Source organism: Prionailurus bengalensis, chromosome A1 (assembly GCF_016509475.1).
Source record: "Prionailurus bengalensis isolate Pbe53 chromosome A1, Fcat_Pben_1.1_paternal_pri, whole genome shotgun sequence".
In the NCBI taxonomy this organism is placed as follows: Eukaryota; Metazoa; Chordata; class Mammalia; order Carnivora; family Felidae; genus Prionailurus; species Prionailurus bengalensis.
This window is the reverse complement of record NC_057343.1, coordinates 7,368,588-7,394,502: the sequence shown is the minus strand read 5'-3', so window position 1 is coordinate 7,394,502 and position 25,915 is coordinate 7,368,588. Positions and strand designations below refer to the sequence as shown.

At 42.7% G+C, this 25,915-nt stretch overlaps 1 pseudogene; it reads left to right on the top strand.

Annotated features, from left to right (window-relative positions):
• Positions 1-1,799: 1,799 nt before the first annotated feature.
• On the top strand, positions 1,800-1,917 carry LOC122496972 (annotated as a pseudogene).
• Positions 1,918-25,915: the final 23,998 nt, after the last annotated feature.

Genomic DNA, 25,915 nt, shown 5'->3' with positions numbered 1-25,915 from the left:
AAATTAAAAAAAAAGTGGTACATGCTAGAATACATATATACTTGGTACTTCACACGGGAGATGACTTCAAAATCTGTGTAAATTGCTGGAAGTAATAAACAGAATAGAAAATATTATTCTGTGGCTAAGAGATTAGAATATATGAATTTTTTAAAAGACATGCATTGTTCATGCATTTTTTTTCTTCAAAATATTTTCTTTTTTTTATTTTAAAATTTTGTTTAACGCTTATTTATTTTTGAGAGAGACAGAGACAGAACGAGAGTGGGTTGGGGCAGAGAGAGAGGGAGGCACAGAATCTGAAGCAGGCTCCAGGCTCTGAGCTGTTCATCAGCACAGAGCCCGACGCGGGGCTCGATCTCACGAGCTGCGAGATCATGACCTGAGCTGAGGTCGGACGTTCAACCGACTGAGCCACCCAGGCGCCCCCTCTTCAAAATATTGTCAAACAGAAATAGGATCATGCTGTATTGATGGTTTGATTTTCTTTAATTGACTTAATGGGTTTTTAAACAATTTTTAAAGTTTGTTTTTGAAAGAAAGAGAGAGAGAGAGAGTGACTGTGAGCAGGAGAGGGGCAGAAAGAGGGAGACAGAGGATTCGAACTCATGAACCATGAGATCATGACCTGAGCCCAAATCAAGAGTTGGCTGCTTAACCCACTGAGCCACCCAGGTGCTCCTTCATAGTTTTAATAATAGATTCATAAATGCATATTAATATGGAAGTTTAGATAATACAGAGAAAGTTACAGTTAACTTTGACTGCCACTCCCATTCCCTGATTTTAGTCTCAGAGGAAACCATGTTAAAAATGTTATTTGTATTCTTCCAGGCCTTTCTGCATTCACCTGTGGCAACATACCATCCTGCCAGCTTTGTACGTGTGGCTACTTAACTCTCTCCCTCCGTCTATACTTATATTTATATGGATTTTGGATTTCTTTGATTACTAGAGTGATTGAATATTTTTGTGTGTTCACTGAGAATTATTTTTTTCCTTTACTAATTATAGATATAAATCCTGTAGGTGTTGAAAACTTTAACCATTTGTTTCAGGTAATCTTTACTTTGATTCACACTGAGATAAAAAAAAATAATTATTAAAAAAAGACAGAAATGGGGGCACCTGGGTGGCTCAGTCAGTTAAGCGTCTGACTTTGGTTCAGGTCATGATCTCACGGCTCATGAGTTCAAGCCCTGCATCAGGATTTGTGCTGACAGCTCAGAGCCTGGAGCCTGCTTCCGATTCTGTCTCCCTCTCTCTCTGCCCCTCCCCTCCTCACACTCTGTCTCTCTCAAGAATAAATAAGCATTAAAATATTAAAAAAAAAAAAGAAGACAGAAATGTAGAGTGTAGACAGTACAAATCCCCTCTGTTGGAAGGATGGAGTTGTAGCGTTCTTTTCACCTCCTTTCCCCCTTTCTGTCCTTACTGTTAAGGTCATAGTCATTTCAGTGTACCGTATCAAAGTTTTGTTTCGAGAAGTGGTCAATTTTAGCAGATCTAGAATGGAGACAAGACCAATTTTGAGTTGCCAGCATTGGGATGGGTAGAGAAGTGGAAAGGATCCGGGGGAGGTTGTGCGAAGGAGATCAGAGATTGAGGGTCCAAAGGAAGGAGGGACTGCCAAACGTCCAGCTGAGAGAAATTCTATATGGACGGAAGGAAGAACACAAAGAAGTGTTTCTCTCATCTTCCGGATGCCATGTCTGCCTTGACTGGTTGAAAAGGTTGAAAACTGGTTGAAAACCTCGTTTTCCTTCGTATGCTCCTTGACCTGATGCCCTTCCAAATGGGCAGGTTCTGTCCTGAGCGTGAAGCTGCCTCTAGGTGTTGTTTCTGCAGTTACCTTGTGCTGTTGATGATTCTTCTCCTCCTCCTGTGGGGGAGTCAGAGGGAGAGGACACAGCCTGAGCGGTTTCTGTTTTATTAAAAAAAATATTCCCTGACTTGACACACTGAGGTTATAGAACATGAACCCAAGAGCTCTCTCACAGCCCATTTTTGCTGAGGAAGCACCATGAGGCTTCCTCCCCTGCAAATGCTATGATGTTCCTCATATCTCAACACCATCTCCCCAGCCCCCTGGCCCTGTGTTCAACTACACTGATCTGCTTGTAGTCTCCAGGACACCTATGTATTCTTTCTTGTCACCTGATTTTCATACATTTCCCTAACTCTGGCTTGGGCGTCATTCTCATGATCATAAACTATTAGTTTTCGCCTCTCAGTTCAGTTATCCCTTGTTCCAAGTAGCCTTTAGGACCAGTTCCTTTCTTTCCATGCCCAACATGCACACACACACACACACACACACACACACAGAGTCTGGGTTATGTACCCCTTTCTATGCACTTCAAAAACACTCTTGACCTACCCACCACAGCACCAATCTCACTGTATTATATTTCTCTATCAGAGCTGTCTCCCTGAATAGCAGTGACTTCCCTGAGCATGCCTATTTTATCTCCTTATCTCCTTTGACGTACACAGCACCTGGCACACAATAGTTACCCAATAAATGTTTAAATATTTGTTAAATAAATGGATGAAAAACGTAAATGAACCAACACTGATATTTATAAATTCTTGTGTGAATTACCGTATTCTAGTTAATCCTTTTTCAATAGATAGCACACAAATAAACTCAAGTTTTGACTTTATGCAAAGTTTAAAATCTGAATAGACTTGTAATTGGTAAAAGACTGCTACAATGGCTATCAAAAAAAAAAAAACCCTTGCATTGTTGTGCATCTCTTACTTGTTGGGATTCTTTTTAGCATAAATATAGACTTGGGGACTTCTGCTTCCAGCCAAGAGGTAGGAATAGAACCAGACCTGCCCTTTCGCCTGAAACAACTCTCCTGCCCCAACTGACCCAAATTAAAAGATAAAATGTTTGAAGCAGTGATTTTCAAGATACTGGACATTGGACAATAAAGAACAGTGATTCTCAAGAGACAGAAAAAAATATATAAAACAATGAGGTGAGCCTATGACTGCCCCAGATTACTCCCATGAGAGGGTATTGAGGTCACAGCCCAGGGAGAGGGAACCCAGGCAGAACCCTAGGGACTTCTGAGTTGAGCAGACAGAGTGGAAAGTCTGGGAAAACGAAAGTTGTGGTTCACAGAGAAGGCAGTTGCACAGAGAAAAGATCCAAAATTCTTCAGCAGATCGCCTTGAGTATTCAGGAGAATATTGACCAACATATGCATGTAAGGAAACTATGTGAAGTTGGGGAGAGGACTATACAAAAGAATGAGAGGGAATGGCACTAATCTCATTGTACTATATTTTTCAGGCCTACACAAAGCTGGGAATAGTACTTGCTCCCACCAGCAGTGCTGAAAGACCCCAAGGTCTCTGGGTGTTGGGTGCAGTATTCTGAAAGGGTCTTGCCCAGCAGTAGAGAATACCTACCTGTTGATTAAGCATGGCTATGGCCCTGCCTAACGGATCTTAAAAGTAAGACTCAAAAGGACCAAACTGTTGACAAGTAACTTAACTGCCTCCCCAGGCAATGCTCAAAAATACTTACAGTAGTACAAACATACCCAGCGTACAACAAGGAAAAATTTGCAATGTCTGGCATCTGGTCAGAGATGATCAGACACACATAGAAGCAGAAAAATATGGCCAATAATGAGGAGGAAAATCAATTAATCAAAACTCACCCAGGATGGACACGAACATTAAAATTCGCAGAAAAGAATATTAAAACAATCATCATAATTTGTATCCCATAACTCAAAAAGTTAAGTAGAGACATATAAGATATAAAAAATATCCAAGTCAGAATGTTAGAGATGAACACTTCAATGCCTGAAATGAAAAAATACCCTGAAAGGATTCATAGCAGATTAGTTAGTTTAGAAGGAAAGGTTATTACATTTGAGGACACGGCAATAGAAGTTACCTACAAGGGAACCAAAAATAAAAATTTGAAGAGAAAATGAACAGAGCATCAATGAGTTGAAGAACAAGTTTAAGTGGCCTCATCTACATGTAATTAGAGTTTCCAAAGGAGAGACACAGAAGAAATATCTGAATATACATTGGCAAAAATCCCCCAAGTTTGTTAAATATACTAACCTGTGCATCCATAAAGTTCGATGATGCGCAGGAACAAGAAACATGAAAGGAACCACATCATGGCACTTCATGTTCAAATTGGCCCAAACTAGTGACAAAGAGAAAATCTTAAAAGTAACCGGAGAAAGCAATCACATTACATACAAATAAAACAAGGATAACAGAGATTTTCTCATAGAAAGTAATGGAAATGAGAAGATGGTACAGCAGTGTATTTAAAATATTAAAAGAAAGGGGCGCCTGGGTGGCTCAGTCCGTTGAGTGTCTGACTCCTGATTTTGGCTCAGATCATGGATCCCAGGGTCATGGGATTGAGCCCCACATTGGATTCCATGCTGAGCAAGGAGCCTGCTTACGATTCTCTCTCTCTCTCTCTCTCTCTCTCTCTCTCTCTCTCCCCCCCTTGGTCCCTCCCCTGCATGCACATGGTGCATGCACTCTGTCTAAAATTAAATTAAATTAAAAAAATTTAAATATATTGAAAGAAAACTATTTTAAAGATTTTATTTTTAAGTAATCTCTACACCCAATGTGGGATTCAACTCGCAATCCTGAGATCAAGGATTGCAACTCTTGATTTTGGCTCAGGTCATGATCTCAAGGTTTGTGGGACTGAGCCCCATGTTGGATTCTGCACTGAGCATGGAACCTGCTTGAGATTCTCTCTCTCCCTCTCTCTCTCAAAATAAATAAATACACATTAAAAAAAAAAAAAAGAGTTACTTGCTCTGCCACCTGAACCAGCCAGGTGCCCAAGAAAAACATTTTAATTTACAATTCTACACACAGTGAAAACATCTTTCAGAAACAAAGGTGAAATAAAGACTTTCCAGAGATACAAAAGTTGACAAAACATTCATTATCAGTAAGAATGTTCCAAGAAGTCCTTTGGTATTTATATGATATCCAATAGAAATATGAGTCTACCTGAAGCAATAAAAAATACCAGAAAAGGTAACTGCATAAATAAAAGCTTTTTCTTCTTATTTAAATCTCTTTTAAAAATATTCTACCATGTTAAACAGAAATAATAACATGCTGTAGGGTTTGTAACAAAAGTGGAAACGAAATGTGTGACACAGTTGCATCCAGGCTGAGAGGGGAGAAATACTCTTGTAAGGTTCTTATACCATATGTGAAGTAGTGAAACGTGGTTTGAAAGTAGAAAGTTACTACTTTCTTGAAAGTAGAAAGTTAGGGGCGCCTGGGTGGCGCAGTCGGTTAAGCGTCCGACTTCAGCCAGGTCACGATCTCGCGGTCCCGGAGTTCGAGCCCCGCGTCAGGCTCTGGGCTGACGGCTCAGAGCCTGGAGCCTGTTTCCGATTCTGTGTCTCCCTCTCTCTCTGCCCCTCCCCCGTTCGTGCTCTGTCTCTCTCTGTCCCAAAAATAAATAAACGTTGAAAGTAGAAAGTTAAAAGATGTGTACTATAATTATTAAAATAACACAGCAGTTATAGTTAATAAGCCAACAAAAGAGGTAAAAGGAAGTCATTAAAATACAATTAATATATAAGAAGGAGAAAAATGGAAAGAGAAAAACGGGGGGGGGGATAAAAAACAAATAATAGCAAAATGAGGTCAATACAAATGTAATACATGTCAATACATTTAAATGTAAATGGCCTAACTTCCCAAATAAAAGGCAGAGATTATCAAATTAGATAAAAAGGCAGGGCTCATACGTTACATACAAAAAGCCCATTTTAGATATAATAATCTAACTAGATTAAAAAAATTTTTTTCTTTAACGTTTATTTATTTTTGAGACAGAGAGAGACAGAGCATGAACGGGGGAGGGGCAGAGAGAGAGGGAGACACAGAATCGGAAACAGGCTCCAGGCTCTGAGCCGTCAGCCCAGAGCCCGACGCGGGGCTCGAACTCACGGACCGCGAGATCACGACCTGAGCCGAAGTCGGACGCTGGACTGACTGGGCCACCCAGGCGCCCCAAAAAGCCCATTTTAGATATAATAATCTAACTGGATTAAAAGTAAAACAATGAGGAAATACCACGCTAACACCCATCAAAACCGTGCTGGAGTAGCGATGTTAATATCAAAGTATATTTCAGAATAAAGAATATTACTAGGGTAAACAGAGGGACTATGTAATGAGCTTGTTCATCAGCTGGATGTAACAAACCTAAATATGTGTGCACCTGATAGCAGACTTTGAAAATACATGGAGCAGGGGCACCTGGGTGGCTCAGTTGGTTAAGCATCCGATTTCAGCTCAGATCATGATCTGGTTCGTGAGTTTGAGCCTGGCATCTGGCTCCGTCTCTCCCTGCTCCTCCCCCACTCACGCTTTGTCTCTCAAAAATAAATAAACGTTGAAAACACAAAGAAAATACATGGAGTAACAAATGAGGGATGTAAGAGAAATAGAAAAATCTACAATTATGTTTGTGTTGATAACTCATAGAACAAGTAGACACATCAGTAAAAATATTGCAGGCTTAGGGCACCTGGCAGACTCAGTTGATAGAGTGTGTGGCTCTTGATCTTGGGGTTTTAAATTCAAGCCCCGCTTTGGGTGTAGTGATTACTTAAATAAATAAACATATTTTTAAAAAGGAAGATAGAAGGCTTGACCACCACTATCAACCGGTTAGACCTAATTGACACTTATAGAACACTCACCAAACAAAGGCAGATTAAATAGTCTTTTTTTTTTTTAATTTTTTTTTCAACGTTTATTTATTTTTGGGACAGAGAGAGACAGAGCACGAACGGGGGAGGGGCAGAGAGAGAGGGAGACACAGAATCGGAAACAGGCTCCAGGCTCCGAGCCATCAGCCCAGAGCCTGATGCGGGGCTCGAAATCACGGACGGCGAGATCGTGACCTGGCTGACGTCGGACACTTAACCAACTGCGCCACCCAGGCGCCCCTAAATAGTCTTTTAAAGTACGTATAAAACAATGATCAAGACAGATCATATTCTGAGGCATTAAACAAATCTCAAAAAATTTAAAGGGTTCAAGTCAAACAAAGTATGTTCTTGAGCTGCAACGGAATTAAGTTAGAAATCAATAATAGGAAGATATCAGGAGAATTCCCCAATACTTGGAAAATAAATAATATACTTCCAAAAAACATGAGTCAGATAAATAAGAATGCATTTTGAACTGAATAAAAATGAAAATACAACATGAATGAATTTGTGAGATAATTGCTAAAGCAGTGCTTGGGGAAATTTACAACATGAAATACATATATTAGAAAAAGGAAAAGTCTCAAATCAATGACATCAGTTTTTTACCTTAGGAAATGAGAAAAAAAAAAATGAACAAATTAAATTTAAAATAAGCAGAAGAAAGGAGATAATAAAGATCAGAATGGAAATTAATGAAACAGAAAATATAATAACAATAGAGAAAATTAATTAAACCGTAAGTTAGTTTTTGTTTTATTTGGTGGGGAGAGAAAATCAATTTTATTTTGTTTTATTTGTTTTATTTGCTGGGGAAGAAGTCAATAAAATTTATAAACTTCTGCCAGATTGATCAAGAAAAAAAGAAAACACACAAATTACCAATGTAAAAAATGAGATAGTTGACATCACTAGAGTCCACAAATATTAGAAAAGATAATAAGGGAATATAATAACATTATGACCATAAATTTGACAGATTAAATATCGTCCGGTTTCTGGAAGGATACAAACTTCCAGGGGCGCCTGGGTGGCTCAGTCAGTTAAGCGTCTGACTTCGGCTCAGGTCACGATCTCATGGTCCGTGAGTTCGAGCCCCGCGTCGGGCTCTGTGCTGACAGCTCAGAGCCTGGAGCCTGCTTTGGATTCTGTGTCTCCATCTCTCTCTCTGCTCCTCCCCTGTTCATGCTCTGTCTCTCTCTGTCTCAAAGATAAATAAACATTAAAAAAAAAAAGTTCCAGGGTGGGAGGGAGGAGAGGGTGGGTGATGGGTATTGAGGAGGGCACCTTTTGGGATGAGCACTGGGTGTTGTATGGAAACCAATTTGTCAATAAATTTCAGAAAAAAAAAAAAAAAAAAAAAAAAAAAAGTTCCAGAGCTCACTCAGAAAGAAACAGATAACCTCAACATGCCTGTATCTATGAAAGCAGTCAGGTTTGTCGTTAAAAATATTCCCTCAAAGAAAACTTCAGGCCTAGATGGCTTCACTGGTAAATTCTAGCAAGCAGTTAAGGAAAAAATACTACCAATTCTACACAAAGCCTTCCAAGAAATTCTTTTGAACCTTGAGATAAATTTTTTAAAGTCTAAATAAATGGAGAGACACAACTTGTTTATAGTCAGAAGATTCAATACTGTTAAAATGTAAAATTTCCCCCCAATCTGTAGCTTCATTTCAATCCAATCCCAATCAAAATTGAAGCAGGCTTTTTTCCCCCCAGAATTTGATAAGATTATTCTAAAATTTATATGGGGGTGCCTGCGTGGCTCAGTCAGTTAAGCATCTGACTCTTGATTTTGGCTCAGGTCATGATCTCACGGTCTGTGAATTCAAGCCCCACACTGGGCTCTGCACTGGGGCGTGCCCCTCCCCTGACTTGTGCACACACACTCTCTCTAAAAAAAAGACATGAAATTTATATGGACATGGAAACAATCTTGAAAACCGAAACAACTTTGAAAACCAAGAATCAAATCAGAAGGCTAACACTTCCTTATTTCAAGACTTACAAAGGTATGGTAATCAACACATCAACAGATAGATCAGTGAGATACGAAATAGAGTCAGCGTCAGATCCACGCATATACGGACAACTGATTCTTATCAAAAGTACAAAGGCAAATCGGTGGAGAAAGGACAATCTTTCCAATCAGTGGTTCTAGAACAATTGGATAACCATCTGCAAAATATGAACTTCCACCCATACATGTATCGTCAAGTTGACTCAGGATGGAACCTAAAATCTTTTTTTTTTAATTTTTAATTTTATTTATTTATTGACTTTTTAAATTTACATCCAAGTTAGTATATAGTGCAACAATGATTTCAGGAGTAGATTCCTTAATGCCCCTTCCCCATTTAGCTCATCCCCCCTCCCACAACCCCACCTGTAACCCTCAGTTTGTTCTCCATATTTATGAGTCTCTTCTGTTTTGTCCCCCTCCCTGTTTTTATATTATTTTTGTTTCTCTTCCCTTATGTTCATCTGTTTTGTCTCCTAAAGTCCTCATATGAGTGAAGTCATATGATATTTGTCTTTCTCTGACTAATTTCACTTAGCTTAATACCCTCCAGTTCCATCCACGTAATTGCAAATGGCAAGATTTCATTCTTCTGATTGCTGAGTACTACTCCATTGTATATGTATACCACATCTTCTTTATCCATTCATCCATCGAAGGACATTTGGGCTCTTCCACACTGTGGCTATTGTTGATAGTGCTGCTATAAACATGGGGGTGCAAGTGTCCCTTCAAAACAGCACACCTGTATCCCTTGGATAAATACCTAGTAGTGCAATTGCTGGGTCATAGGGTAGTTCTATTTTTAGTTTTTTTTTGGAACCTCCATACTGTTTTCCAGAGTGGCTGCACCAGCTTGCATTCCCATGGAACCTAAAATCTTAAAACTTCTTGGATAAATGGAGAAAATATTTGTCTTTTGGGTTAGGCAAAGATTTCTTAGATACGACACTGAAGACATGATTCGTAAAAGAAATAAATGAAAAATTGGGCTTTACCAAAATGAAAAACTTCTGGTTTTTGGAAGACACTATTAAGAGAATGAGAAGATAAGGTGACTGAGAGAAAATATTTGTAAAGTGTATATGAAAATAGAGAATTTGTACCCACACTATGTAAAGAACCCTCAGAACTCAATAATAAGAAAGTACCCAGTTTTTTAAATAAACAATTTAAAGAGACACATTATCAAAGAAGACAGAAGGGCAAAGAAGCCCATAAAAAGAAGTTCGATTTTATTTAGTCATGAAGGGAACACAAAACCACAATTAGGTACTTGTATGCACTTATTTAGAGGGTTAAAATTTAAAAATACAGACCATACTAAGTATTGGAGAAGATATGGAGCATCTGGAACTCTCATACACTACTGATAGAAATGTAAAATAGTAAAACTATTTTGGAAATAGTTTGGCAGCTTCTTAAAAATTTAAACCTATGCATACTGTAGGATTCAGCCATTCCACTCCCAAATATTTTCCCAAGAGAAATGAAAGCATGTGACCATACAAAGACTTGTTCATGAATGTTCTTAGCAGCTTTGTTTGTGATGAATACCGCCAAACTGGGAACAGCCCAAATGCCCATAAACAGCTAAATGGATAAACAATTTGTGGTGTTTTCACACAATGGAACAACTCAGCAATAAAAAGAAACATACTATGGATTCACCCAATGACATGAGTGAATTTCAAAGTAGTCATTGATGGGCATTGAGGAGGGCACCTGTTGGGATGAGCACTGGGCGTTGTATGGAAACCAATTTGACAATAAATTTCATATTAAAAAAAAAAAGTAGTGACGCTGAATGAAAGAAGTCAGACCCAAGAAACAGTGCATGCTATATGACTGCATTTTCTAGAACTGTATATCAACTCTAGAAAATGTAAACTAATCGATAGTGACAAAGTGGATCAGTTGTTCCTTAGGGATGGGGATGGAAAGGGGCCAGAGGGAGAGAATTCAAAGGGGCGTAAGGAAACTTCAGGGGGTAATATGTTCACTATCTTGATTGTAGTGATAAACTTCATGGGTGTATGCATATGGGGGAACTTAACACATTGTAATTTTAAAATACCGTTGACCCTAGGTCAACTGTATTTACAGAGAGCTGTTTTTTTTTAAGTTTATTTATTTTGAGAGAGAGAGAGAGAATGCACACAAGGTGGGGAGGGGCAGAGAGAAAGGCAGAGCGAGAATCCCAAGCACTGTCGGTGCGGAGACCAATGTGGGGCCGAACTCACAAACCCTGAGATCATGACCTGAGCTGAAGCCAAGAGTCTGCCACTAAACTGACTAAGCCACCCGGATGCCCTGAGAAGCCTTGAGATGGATTTTCTCCGTGAACCCTCATAGCAAAATGAGGGGTCATCAACATTCTTATTTTACACATGCCAAAGACTAAGCACAGAGCAAATATCAGTGTTGTTTCCAAGCCAGTTACTGTCATGTCTTTACATCCCTGCCCTTCTGCCCTGAGAACCTCATGCCCATAAAACTAAAGACTCTTCTACAAGCCCCCTTGGCATTTTGATTTTATTTGTTTCAGTCTTGTGCCCACATGCCCTAGCTCTTCAAATTTTTATTCTGTACCTTTCAGATCTTCTGTATTTCTCCATAATTTCTCTGAAACCCCTCAACGATGATAGTCACTGCTCTTATAAAGGCTTGCTGAGTTTTAGAAGGTAACACCTTTGGGGCCCCCCCGGGGGCTCAGCCAGTTAAGCAGCCGACTTCGGCTCAGGTCATGATCTTGCGGTTGGTGAGTTGGAACCCCGCGTCGGGCTCTGCGCTGACAGTTCAGAGCCTGGAGCCTGCTCCAGATTCTGTGTCTCCCTCTCTCTCTGCCCCTCCCTCTCCCCCCCCCTCTCAAAAATAAATAAATATTAAAAAAAAATTAGAAGGTGACCCCTTGGTTACGCATCGGAGTGACTTGTATTATAGTTTTGAGTTTACCATTCAGATGCTCTGGAAAAGCAGATTGATTGAACATCTATTCTAATTCCAGTCCCCGTCAAAAATCCCTCTAAAAATACAACGCAGAATTTTTTGTTGTATAGATTTTTTTGTTGTATAGAGCTGTAAGAATGGAGAGTGTAGAAGGGGAGGTGAGGCACTAACATTTTAAGAGCTAGAAAGCATGAGAATGAGTGATAAATGACTTAGCATGTGGAAGACATTTACATTTGAAGGTGTTAATTGGGGAAGCTAAGAAACAGCCCATTGCGCATTGCTGAATCCCCAAATCTCGGGAACTGGTGGAACCATGTTTCCCTGGAAATGAGGGTGAGGAAGGAACCAAACCAATAAAGATTTGTTGAAAGCTGTTTGCAGAGCACTTGAGGGGTCTGTCACTCGATGAGCCAGAGGACTTCTCCTCTCCAGTCCTGGCAGAGACCGGAGGCTGATCCTGGAACATGTATAGATGGGAGGCAGCAGGTCGGCCCACAGTCGTGAGATGAGATGCCAGAATATTTGACCCCTCTAGTAGGATATTTGAAGAATCTTTTCCAGGGACTCTGACTCATGCAGAGACATAACGATATTGATATTAGTGGCCTTGCAAACAAAACAATCCAATATAGGAGACTTAGACTGTACAACCCTCGACTTGATGTTGAGGGGTGCTAATCGGCTTTTCAGCCTCTACTCTTAAATATAAACAAACAAGCAAAGAACCAGAATGCTGAGGAAAGGTCTCTTTCCATCTCAGATGCTGCCTCCAATGATTCACACCCCTCCCACAAAGAGAATACACTCTCTCCCTCCCAAGGCCAACATGAAAGATAGAGACCAAAAACACAAACAGACAAAAAATATAAACAAATCTTGGATATACGGGAACTGTGCAGGGAGCTAAAAACTTCAAAAATGTAATTAATAACCTCAGAGAGACTATAAGAAATACCGAAAGCATGAAACAAGACCACAGTGCTATTCAAAACAGAACAGATAGGGCACCTGGCTGGCTCAGCCAGTAAAGCATATCCTCTTAATCTCAGGGTTGTGAGTTCAAGCCCCACATTAGACATGGAACCTACTTAAGAAACATAAAGACGGAACAGAGAGCAACCACAACAAACTCTTAGGAAAAAAAAATAAGGGGCACCTGGCTGACTCAGTCAGTAGAGCATTCCACTCTTGATTTTGGGGTTGTGAGTTCGAGACCCACATTGGGTATAGAGATTACTTAAGAATAAAAACTTTAAAAAATATTTCAAAAAAGAAATTTAAAAAAGATACCATGATGAAGAATTAGGTAAAAGGATTGGAAGATAAATTTGAAGAAACCTTTAAGAAAATAGGGCAAGAAGTCAAGGAGATAAAAAATAGAAGATCAAATGTCAGGAAATTAGAGGCTCAACCCAGGAGATCCCACACCTAAGCAAGAGATAGTCCATAAAAGAAGAACAGAGAAAAGGGAGGAAATGAACTCATGAACTAAAAGATGAGATTACAAATTGAGAGGATGCTTCAAGTGCTGATATAAAAGGAAAAAATGGACCCAAACCAGGGAACATCAGTGAGAAATTCTGGAACACTGGGGACAAAGGCAAAGTCCCACAAGCCTCATACAAAGGATAAAGAATCACAGTGGCTTGGAACTTTCACATTAACACGGGAAGCTGAAAGATCAAAGAGATAGGACTTTAAATGCTGAAGGAAAAAATGCTTTCCATCTAGAATTCTATATCCAGCTAAACTCTCAATCAAGTGGATTGGTAGAATAAAGACATTTTCAGATATGCCAGGTCTCAACACTTTTACTTTTTTCTTTAAAGTTTATTTATTATTCTTACTAATCTCTACACCCAAAGTGGGGCTCAAATTCACCACCCTGAGATCAAGAGTTGCATGTTCCCCTGACTCATGCCAAGAAGATGAAATTTATAAACCTCTCAGGCAGCTGAACGTCTGGAGGAGAGATTTAAACAAGGGGGAGAGGGTTTGGGGTTGAATTGATAATACGTCTGTCAAAAATTCTAGGCAAATGGTGAAAAGAAAATTACTAACACTAAGAAAACTAAAGGCTGTGTAGAAAGGAAAGGTAGTTATACTATATGGTTTAACTCGGAGTAGACCTTTCATGTCATGGGTGGACTCGGATGGGTGATTAGTGTTTCTTATCGAAGTCAGGAAATTTGGGGCCATCACTTCTCCAAAACCATTTCCCCCCTTTCTTTCCTTTGGGAAGTCTTTGCAAGTGTGATGCTTGATGGATTCCCATAGGTCTCCGAAGCTCTGTTCACTTTTCTTTACTCTTTGTATTTTCCAGATTGGATAACTTCTATCGTCTTCGAGTTCACCATTCCTTCTTCTGCCCCCTCACATTTTTTTTATGCTTATTTATTTTTGAGAGAGAGACAGAGTGCGAGTGGGGAGGGACAGAGAGAGAGAGAGAGAGAGAGAGAATCTGAAGAAAGCTCCAGGCTCCGAGCTGTCAGCACAGAGCCCGACACAGGGCTCAAACCCACCAACTGTGAGATCATGACCCGAGCCAAAGTCAGACGCTTAACTGACTGTGCCATCCAGGCACCCCACCCCTCACATTTTCTACTGAAGCTTTCATTTTCCCGTTTCAGTGATTTCACTTTTCAAGTCCAGATTTTCCACTTGTTTCTTTTTTTTTTTTAATGAGTTCTGGCTCCATGTTGGTATTCTATCTTTGATGAGTCACTGTCATTATCCTTTTCTTCAATTCTTTGAACACACTTTTCTTTAGTGGCCTGAACGTATTTATAATAACTGCTTTGACGTCTTTGTCTGTGAAGCTCAACATCTAAACCCTCTCAGAGGCAGCGTCTACTGTTTTCCTCTTGCCGACCCAAATCTTGTAATTTTTTTGTTAAAAACTATATATGTCACACACTATAGTGCAGCAACTCTAGATTGAGATTCCATTCCCTGCCCCTTTCAGAAGTTAGTGTTGTTGCGGAAGTTGTGTTTGTCTGTTTAGGGACTTGCCTGGGCTAATCTCAAGAACTCTGTTTCCTTTGCATTGTGTAGCTCCGGATGTCTCTCGTCAGTTTTACTTAAACTGTTGTTTTAATTTTTTAATACTGGCCTCCTAGAGATCGTTCCTATGTCAGTGTAATTTAGCGATCCACCGATGACTGATCAGAGATTGTGCTCAAACATTTAAGACAGTAAAAACTCCGTCCTTTGCTGATGGATCTGTATGGGGTTGGGGAACACACTCAAAATTCAGGTGATTTACAAGTCTTCCCTGGATTTTGCTTTTCACTGGCTCCCATGTGTCTCCTCTGTGTGTGTGTCAGACCTGGTGTTCAGCCAGGGGTGTATGGAGAGCTAGGGCCCTCCCTCTCTGGTCTCTCTTGTCCACGCACACAGCCTTGGAAATAGGTGCAGCTTTCCAGACTGCCGGGGATATGTGAGAGAGGACTGGGACCGTTACGGCCATCTCCTTCCAGGGATCTTTCTGCTACATTTCTGGCTAGTCTGACAGTCTGTTATTTGTCCCAGCTCTAGGCTAGCCGCAATGTTGGTCAGCCCTGTCTGCTGGAAAGCATCTGGATTTTGTGGCCTGCCTTGCCTTGGTAGAACTATCAGACTGGAACCAGGGATGAGGGGGGCAGGGGACAGGTAGGTGATAGATGGGATCCACCCTGGGCTAAAAGGCCAGAGGCCCGCTGTTTTTACCTGAGGTTTAGTAGTCTTTCTCGAATAAATATTTCTCGAGTTTTATATGCCTTGGGTTGACCTGCAGCACCCTGAAGATGTTTCTGGCTCTGTTGCCTGGTTTTGTCACTACTTTTTGAGAAGAGGGCTTGCCAAACTCCTTACCCTGTCATTCTGTAATTAAATAATTGTTTGCATTGTCACAACAATGCAAACACTGCTTTGTAGCTAAGGTGTTTAAAATATTATATTGGAAGGAGAGAGGAAAAGAGGGTGAAATCCGTATATTCTCAAGTGGGAGTTCAATTGATAATGCCTACGCTGAAAAATTGAAAAGTCGCAATATGAACATGTTATTTAGTGATACGAATATACGTATAAGATAAAGCAGCTAAAAGAATTTAAAATGGGGTGACCCTTTTATGGGGCATGTCCAGCCTTGAAGAAATACACTGATTCAATAAACTGTGTCTCTACATAACTTTGATAAAAAATTTTTAAAAATTTAAAGCTAATAGGAAAAAAATTAAACACAATTAAGCCTATAAGGTCAGTCATACTTGAGGTTGAATCAGCACAACTTGCTAGCTCTGTGACTTTTGTCACAAAACTTCAGACCATCAAGTCTCAATTTAGTCTTCTATAACATGCAGATGATGGTTACTTTGAAGAGTTATAGAGGCGCCTGGGTGGCTTAGTTGGTTGAGCGTCTGACTTCGACTCGGGTCATGATCTCAAGGTCCATGAGTTCGAGTCCCGTGTCAGGCTCTGTGCTGACAGCTCAGAGCCTGGAGCCTGCTTCCGATTCTGTGTCTCCCCCTCTCTCTACCCCTTCCCTGCTCGCACTCCCTCTTTCTCTCTCAAAAATAAATAAACATTGAAAAAAAAGGAGTGGAGTAGGAATGTAATCTCTAGAAGGGCGGGGACTAGTGTGCCTTCTTCTAGAGTGCCTGACAGTTTGTAAGGGACCAATAACATTTGTTGAATGAATCAATGAATCAGATAGTCTGAGAGGGTATTCTATCCTTCAAGTAACCGTGTTTTTAATACCACAGCATAGGTTGTTCTCAGTTGAATCTGTGCCCCATGTGGACAAACAACTTAAGGACAAGATAGCTTCCAGGGAACATTCTGGAACGTTATTATCCTTCCCAAGTACAGGATGCTAGCTTTTTTTTTTTTTTTTTTTTTTTTTTGCTTTGTTACAATTCTATCCGCTTTTCCTCAAAGGCTTCAGTTTCCATCCCTGAGACAGTTTTATTTTGTTTTGTTTTTAATTTTCGTGAGCCTCGTTCTCCTTCTTTATATTGCTGTTGTAGGTTCGAGTCCAGAGCTGAACTCAAGACACTAACAAATAGCTTATGTTCTGTTTAGAGAAAATGGGATATACTAAAATCCAAGTTGATAAAAACCTGTAGATAGGCAAGGTTACGAGCACCTGAACTTGCAAAAGAATCATCCCTGAATTCTGGGAAGAAGCCAGGTCACCGGTATATTTAACGCATTATGCGAATCGTAAAACCTTGACTTACAATCCCCCGAGGATATCGCAAACCCCTGGTCTTCTTCAAACCTCCACCCAGGAGATACAATGTGCAGACCAGACCTCATCCCATAGCCCCGAGACTCACTTGCTCTAGCAATCTGTCACATTAGCCAGGCTGCCTCCTCCAACCCCAGGACTTAGAATTACTTAGCTTCTCTGGTCATCTGTATAATGCTGTCCTTTTCTGAGGCTATTCTGAAAGCTGCCAGTGATGTGGGCAGAAACGACTGGGGAGGTCACCTCTGAGCCGGGCTGCTATGACTTTCACGGGCCCTGGGCACTTTTGCTTTCGTGGGCCTCTTCTTCCATAAAAAAAAAAATGTTTTTAATTATATTTTAGGACTGTGTTAGTATACAGGTAATATATTAACGTATAGTAAAACAGTTTTTCAGCCTAAAAGCTAATTGTCTCTTCTGAGGTTAAAAGTAAGTAAAACAGGGGCGCCTGGGTGGCGCAGTCGGTTAAGCGTCCGACGTCAGCCAGGTCACGATCTCGCGGTCCGAGAGTTCGAGCCCCGCGTCGGGCTCTGGGCTGATGGCTCGGAGCCTGGAGCCTGTTTCCGATTCTGTGTCTCCCTCTCTCTCTGCCCCTCGCCCGTTCATGCTCTGTCTCTCTCTGTCCCCAAAATAAATAAACGTTGAAAAAAAATTAAAAAAAAAAAAGTAAGTAAAACATTTTCGTGGGTCCCTAAAGGCACTGTGGGCCCCCAACACTGTACCTGCTGTGCCTAACGGAGACGTTGGTCCTGCCTACGAAGGGATTCTAAGACATACGATTTCTTTTACGACACATACTGAGGGTAGCAGCTAAGAGTTGGGACTTGGGAGTTAGATGCAGATTTGCACTGTGGCTCTGTACTATCCTGGCTGTGGGCCCTTGGGTAAGTTGCTTAACCTCTCTGAGTCTCACTTTTGCCATCTGAAAGTGGAGGAAATGATATGTCCTCAGTAGTTTTGATGTAAAGGTTAAATACTTAACATAACGCTTGTCCACTGGGGAATACATGGTCCGTGGATGACAGAAATGGTAAAACACTCCAACTGAACATTGTTCTTCAAAGTCTAACCCATCAAGGGTTCCTTCTGTTCCCTAAAAAGTGGAAGTAGAAATGGATCCATGGTTCAGGGGGTTATGGGGCCATAGCAGAATTGATGAGGGGTGGGAGGGCAGGGAGCAGGCAGGCTGTTATGAAAGTCAGGGTTCGTCCCACCCCTCACCTTGCTAAATGCCACCAAAGAAATGGCCTAATGTAGCCCAACTGGTTATTTGGGGGACTTTCTGTCTGGTTCAGGCAAGGAAGGAGCAAGGCAAGATAGACCTAGAACCCCCTCTGTCTAGTTCTAGATTTGCCGGGGTCAAGTGCAGAGAGCTTGATTGTCTGGACAGGTTGCTTTGCCCAAAGCAGGGCCCAGGTAGCATTAGGCATGTGGCCGTGAGAATAATAATGCAGGCCCAGTGGTTTTAACTAATCCACTGAAGTGATTTTAAATGACAAGACCTGACCTTTTATATGACAGGTTCCAAGTTGCTTATGTGGTAGAACAAAACAAGAACAAAACAAAATCTCTGCCTCCCTAGCTTGAAATGCATGCAAATAGAGATTCAGTTGGGTGCGTAAGATCCTTTAAAATGTAGATAACTATAGGATGTTTAGGGGCTATCAATCATTCACACCTTGGAGTGAGTTAATTTAGTGAGCCTGATGTTTCTTCAACACTTAACTGAGATAGGAGCTTAGATAGGAGGGGGAGAAAGAGGGAGAGTGTATTTTGTTCCCTGGGCTACTACTTAGTGGGAGGAAGACTGGAGGTTTTCTGGACTGGGATCTTCCAAAGACCAGGAAGCACCAGACTGTATTGGGACCTGGAGAGGGGGCGGGCATGGGGTGAATAGCAGGACACAGAGGACGGAAACAGAGAGAGAGATGGGGAACCCTTCTAACTTGGAATTTAAGCAAAACGGTGAAATCGGGGTCTTTCAGTGTTTTATGAAAGAATAAATTGTCGTTCCCTTGGATGCAGAGAACTTGCCTGTCAGCACTGCTCTGGATATTCTTTTTAGATGACCTGGCAAATGTCAGGAAGCAGCCTTTTCTCATCTCTCCATCAAATTCTTATGTTAATAAGTTGGTTTGAAAATACTATACTTCTTAATTGCTTGGTAGAATTTTAACAGGGCCTGCATGAAATACCTATACTTTCCCATGAATTCCCCTAAAGGAAAATATCCCTGGGGATTTACCTATTTGATTACAGTACATTCGTTTCGGATGATTGTTTGTTTCCATACAAAAAATTCACCCACAATTCTCCTACCCAGCTTGAAAGGGAATCCCTACACTGGCCCAATGTCCTGATGGCATGAAAATGAATGAGCAGGAGTAAATGAGTAGGAGTCTAGCCCAGAAACCACGTTCCCTCCCCTGATCATCAAGATGAATAGTCCCGAGTATTTACTCTCACCTCACCAGGGTAAACAGAGGCACTGCCTAACCTAGCTAAGTTGAGGTTGGAGGAAAGACACCCATCTGATGATTATTGAAAGAGCAAGGCTGTGTGTCGCAAGACATTTTCTCTTGTTCGTTTGGCCTCTATTGCGTAAGAGGAATGTCTACGCTTCCTAGTATGTTTGTACCTGTACTTGGTGCTAATCTTGCTGAAGCTGTCCCATTTCTTCCCTGGCCCCAATATTTATGCATTAGAGTCCGTCCTCGTTGACTTCAATTGTCCCATATTTCTGCTGGGGTGCTCCAGGCTGGCGAGGCAAATTAACTACAGCCGCAAATATACAGTGTGTTCTTTCTGAGGGTTTTCCTGTAAGATCTAAGCTAGCCATTTCCTTAAACTCGAAATCCCTTACGTGATAACGTGAGTAGCGTTATAGGTAAAAAGAAAGCATAATGAGCCCCTTTTTGGCCTCTTCCAGGAGATAGTGTTAGGGGTATAAAGACACGGTTGGCTTGGAAACGTTTTTATTTGGCCTTAAAACACTTTTCTTCCAGACGAAAGCATACTTCTGTATCTAATTTGGACCCATTTTTTTTTTAAATTTTTTTAACGTTTATTTATTTTTGGGACAGAGAGAGACAGAGCATGAACGGGGGAGGGGCAGAGAGAGAGGGAGACACAGAATCGGAAACAGGCTCCAGGCTCCGAGCCATCAGCCCAGAGCCCGACGCGGGGCTCGAACTCACGGACCACGAGATCGTGACCTGGCTGAAGTCGGATGCTTAACCGACTGTGCCACCCAGGCGCCCCTAATTTGGACCCATTTTAAGGCTACTTTGCTGTGCTCCGCAGGTGAGTCGGCCTCGTACGGAGTGGAAGGTGCGGCTTTGATGTCAGGGAGACCTGGGTTCGAATTTCAGTTTTGCTACTACTAACCAGCGCCTCTGAGTCTAGTTTTTTTTCAATCTTAGATTTTTTTTTTAACGTATAATAGAGACACAGCACCCGAAATAGCCACTTCACAGAACTGCGGTGGAGATGATTTGAGATCAACCCCACAATACACATTGGAAGTCACTCAAAAATATTAGCGTCCTCCTCGTGCTCAGATGTTGTTGGGTAAAAGCTTCCTTGGACTCATAAAAGCCTGAGAGGGATAAAGAGCTTTAAAAGAAGTTTTGGAAACCCTTTTTTACCAGGCACAAAGGAAGCATAAATTCAAGAAGCTGCAAGTTTGCTCAGAACTCACATGTGTACAGTGTCATTTGAGTTAAAATCCTTGAAAAAAACTCTTACATCCCAGAACATTTTTGTTTTGTTTTCTGTTTTTGCTTTTTTCTGAGAGAGAGAGAGAGAGAGAGAGAGAGAGAGACTCCCAAGCAGTCTTCATGACCAGCAGAGTGCCCAACACGGGGCTCCATCCCACGACTCTGGAATCATGACCTGAGCCGAAATCGAGAGTCAGACGCTCAACTAACTGAGCCACCCAGGCACCCCTGTCCCAGCACTTCTTAAACTTTAAGGTGTAGAGGAATCACCCGGGACTCTAATTAAAATGCAGATTGAGATTTAGTAGGACTGGGAGCCTGGGGGGCTCAGTCGGTTGAGCTTCCAACTTCAGCTCGGGTCACGGCCTCTCAGTTCGTGAGTTCGAGCCCCGCATCGGGCTCTGGGCTAACAAACAGCTCAGAGCCTGGAGCCTGCTTTGGATTCTGTATCTCTCTCTCTCTCTCCCCCTCCCCTGCTCATGCTCTGCCTCTCTCTGTCTCTCAAAAATAAATAAATGTTAAAAAAAAAAAAAAAAAAAGATCTTCCATTAGATTTAGTAGGACTGGGGTGGGGCCTAAGATTCTACCTTTCTAAGAAGCTTCTAGATGATCGAACCAGCTGGTAGCAGACCCGGTACCTACGTCCTCTACTTGTTCAGTCCACAAGACAGTTGTGCAGTGTCTAAAATGCTGCCTGGCCGGGGGGCGGGGGGGGGGGGGGGCGGTCAGCCTATCATTATTATTGGATAAATGGAAAAATGTATCCTTGACACAGTTTTGTTCCCTATGATCCAAACTGGGACAAAACCGTCCTCGCCTCCGAGGACGTGGTGGGTGCTGTCTCTCACAGATCCACTGTGGGGAGACGGGTCACTTCAGAGCCGGCCGGGGTCATCCTCCACAGGCTTGCTGATGAGAGGCGGTCAGGTACATGAGGGTATCAGAGCTGTGGCCTGGCCCCACATTTGAACCAGAAGTGGGAGAGGTGTGGCCTATGTGGTGCCGAGAAGACAGAAAAGTGCGTCGGACAGAATGTGGACTCTGGGGTCAGTCAGAAGCCGCTTCCGGCCTCAGCTTTGTGGCAGTGAACACCTGTGTGGCTGCAGGCAGCACAGTGGCTCTCTGAGCCTCAGTTTTCTGATCTGTGAAATGGGGCTGCCTACAAATACAACCAGCAGGGTTGCTGCTGAGGAGTGGAGGTGCCGTGTTGTCGATGGCACCTTAAGAGAATGGCACCTTTAATGTTACGCGGTCTGGCTGGTTTCTGGAAGGCAGCACGCACTCAGATAGTCAGGCGAGCTCACTTGGGCTGCCCACCAGCATCGCAACCTGCAATCGCCCATCAGACACCGTCTTGACTCTCACACCTGACAATCCTGCATTGTGGCCAACGGGAAGGTGGCCTGGGTCGGGCGCAGCCTCACGCCGGTCACAGCCTGGTGCCCTCTTTGCTCCTGTATGGTTATAAGCCTTATGGACGGCCACTCAACCCCTGTTGCACCCACACCTTCCTGTTGGCCAACAGAAGAGGAAAAAAGTGTTTTCATTAACAGCCAGGGAAATCGGAGCCAACCTACAAAGTGACCCCCCTGCTGAGTTCTTAAGCTAGCCCTAAACGAAAACAGAGTATAGGAAAAGACTTCAATGAGAATTGTTAAATATGACAGCACTTAGCACGCATCTTGTGAACAGAAAGATTAAGATAGTTTTGTCGAGTGCTGGAGCATTGTAACAGTTCCAATGTTGTCTACTGGTTTAGAAGATGTTTTGGGGACTGCTGGTAGGTAGTCTCAGGCATGCACTGAAGGACACTGACCCACTTACCGTCTAGAAATCACGCACACACCCAGTGCATTGGCTAATGCTAACCAGAACCCAAAGTAGAATAGAATAGAATAGAATAGGAATAGAATAGAACAAAACAAAATAAAACAAAACAAAATAAAATAAAACAAAACAAAACAAAACAAAACAAAACAAAACAGAATAAAATAAAACAAAACAGAATAAAATAAAATAAAACAGAATAAAATAAAATAAAACAAGATAAAATAAAACAAGATAAAATAAAACAAAACAAAACAAAATAAAAAAATAAAATAAAATAAAATAAAATAAAACAGAATAAAATAAAATAAAATAAAGCTTCAGCCTTTACTTTCATATAAAAAAAGCACTCGTCACCCAGATTATTCACGATGCTTGATTTCAAAGCCGTCTCCCTGGCTATAATTCCAACAGCGTCAGAGAGGTAGGATTTTGACCATAATTTTTCACGGCAGTGGAGGCAACCGGAGAACCACAAGTAATGATGACTTCTTCCCCCCTCCTGAGTTTTTTATCTGCTCTTCCCTCATTCTCAGTTTCCAAAGATAAATGTCCCTTGTCTCCAGTGAAGCAGGGTATGTCTTCTGCACACATTCTCGCAAATGAAAACGGGAGGTGGGTCCCACGGTCCTGGGTCCTCTCAGCTCAGTAGCAGGTGAATCATTCTGTTGCACGAGGACCCCACAGGGCACATAGGCTACTGACGCGACATGTGTTCCTATGTGATTAACGGGTATCGGGAGAAGGAGGGACGTACCTTCGAATGCTTTGTGAAAGAGGGAGATGTGATCGGGGGGACCACGTGCCTGGTGAGGGGTCTCTGCGAAGCCAGTGTCCGGAGAAGCAAGCTCTGTACCGACCTTGTGAGCCGTGCGGGGGTGCGCGGTACCTCCAGGGCTGGGAATCTTCCAGACCAGCGGCCTTCTCACAGACCCTCGCTTCCCAGCATCCACAGACCTTGACTTGAGGAATTCCTCCCACGCTCACCCCTACCTCTTCCTGCACTGGGTGCCCCTGTGCACTTGGAGGCTGGGGGGAGGAGGACGGACGGATACCCTCTCGTGAAATAAACATTTTTGGGAAACCTCCAAATTGTTTCAAAATCAGCAGGACACATGAGCCAGCCACAATAGGTTCACTTTCATGTGGATGCTGGAGCGGGCAAGACTTCCAAGTAAAAACTCTGAATGTGAATTTAGCTAGTTTTGGATAAAGACGCCTTTCAGCGTCAATAAACACCATGAATGCAGCCGCAGTAGAGTTACAACTTAATGAGATGAGGGGAAGTGCACCGGGTCAGGCCGCACCTCCCAGCTTCTGTCATGCTAATCAGCTGAAAAACTGCTGGCATTTTTATTTGCATTTCGTTTACTTGGAAGGAAATTGACCCAGATGGTCCACAAAGGCCCTAGAAGGCTGGCAAGCAGTGTGGGGCTGCACACTTCTCAGAGAGCCTCCACTTGTCTGCCCATCCTTCTTTGAGCCTGGGGCATAAAGGATTAAAACAGCGTAAGGGAATTGATTTCATGATTTTTAGATAATTTCCCCAAGATTTCAGAAAGGACCTCAAAAACTAATTTAATCAGCCAGGGACTCAATAGTAATTAAGAGGAAGAAAAGCTGAGATAATGAAAGAGGTGGTGAGGACTTTTGCTGTTGCTGGTGGGAACCTTTCTTAATTAGGAAAAGTCTAAAATCTCAACGATGCTAAGGGGGACGAGCACAGGCTGAGAGAGCCAGTGGCCGGCGCCGCAGTCAGCCCATGATGGATTGCCCACGCTGTTCGTCTTCTGCAAAGAGCCCCAACAATTGGCCACAGAGGTGCCCTGCTTGGCATTTCTATGGGTATTTGCCTGAATCTTGAAGGTGGGGACGTCGGGGGGAGCCCAGGGTTTGTCTCCACCTAGTCCCCTTCCAAAGGGGGGCTCGTGCCCATCAGGTGAGACTCACCCCTCATCATGGTTCTGCGATAATGTGGGATTTGGGAGCACAAGCTGGGGGGAGGGGGGCGGTCAGGTTGTCTGTGCCCAAATCCGGGCTTTGTCAGCAACTAGCTGTATGACCTTGGGTGAATTAGCCTTTAACCCTGCACCTCGGTGACCTTGGGTGTAAGACGGAGATAATGATAATACCCTCCCTATAGGGTCCTTGTGCCCCGAGATGAAATAAGGCACAGAAAGCGCTTAACCCAGGGCCAGGAACAGAAGTACAGCTAAACAAATGTCAACTATTGTTCTTGTTAACGTTAAATGGACATTCTCTTCAGGTCTTTAAGTAAAAATACCTCCTGGATCCATGAAAAATGGGTTGATATCAAAGTAATGGGTGCCTTCCCCGTCTTATTTTGGTCCCTACCTGGTACATAGGAGACATCCCATAAATATTGCTCGACTCAATGCATGAAACATCACGTGTCAAAGAGTAAGCGTGTGTTTTGGGCCGGACGGTAGGGAAGGGGGAAGGAACCGAGGATCTGTTTCATGGAGCCATGCCCTCAGAAGCCACCCTCCAGTTCCGGCCCCTCCTTGATGCGGTCCTTATCAGAACTCCCCTCCAAGCATAGGAATTTTCTTCAAGCGACTGCTACCCGTCCTTAGATCAAATGAACCAACTCAGGCTTACCCGTGCCCTGATCTGATTTTCTGACCCGAAAGCAAGCAGGGAAAGGATACCTAAATACACAGACAGGTCACGTCTTCGAGGACGTTGCAGGCATGAAGTGAAGCCGAGTGCCTGGGGGCCAGTGTGGGCGCTTGTTTCCTGGACCCTGCATTTCGGACTCTTTGTCTGCCCTGGGCGCTCATCCCTGGGCACTGGCCATATGCTCTGGCTTTCAGGTTCACCACCTTCCCTCTGATTCTCGCCTTTTTCTGACCTCCCTGGTCACATGCTCTTTCACCTCCACCCTACCCTCCACCCCCAGGACTGGAGCGACACCCCAGTCCTGGGCTCCTGCAGGAGGGTAAGCCTGGTTTGCTTGCCAGCTTCACCCCAGAGTTTTTCACTTCTAGCTTCGGTCTGCTTCCGCCTAAGAGAGCGAGAGAGCGTCCCAGGCCTCCGCCCTAGTGAAATGCATCCTGATTTATGTCTAATCTTTATCTTCCGTGTAGGAAATCTAAGGGTCACTTTACTGTGGCAGTGTGAAACATTTATTCTCCACGAGTGCCACCCAAAGGCTCTCTGCACCAGAAAGAATGTCTGTAGATTGGCTTTCAGTGACAAACATCATCTCGTTGTCTTGTACACAGAAACCAACTTAAACCCTCTTATGCAAATCATGAGTTCCTTGTGAAGACCCGGGAGTAGGCCAGGGATCTTAGAGGCTAGGAGGCATCCTGCCCTTGGGGATGTGCTGGGAGTGGGAACTTGAACTTGAGGCCTCTCTCTGCCACTCACCTCTGCTCTTCCCCGT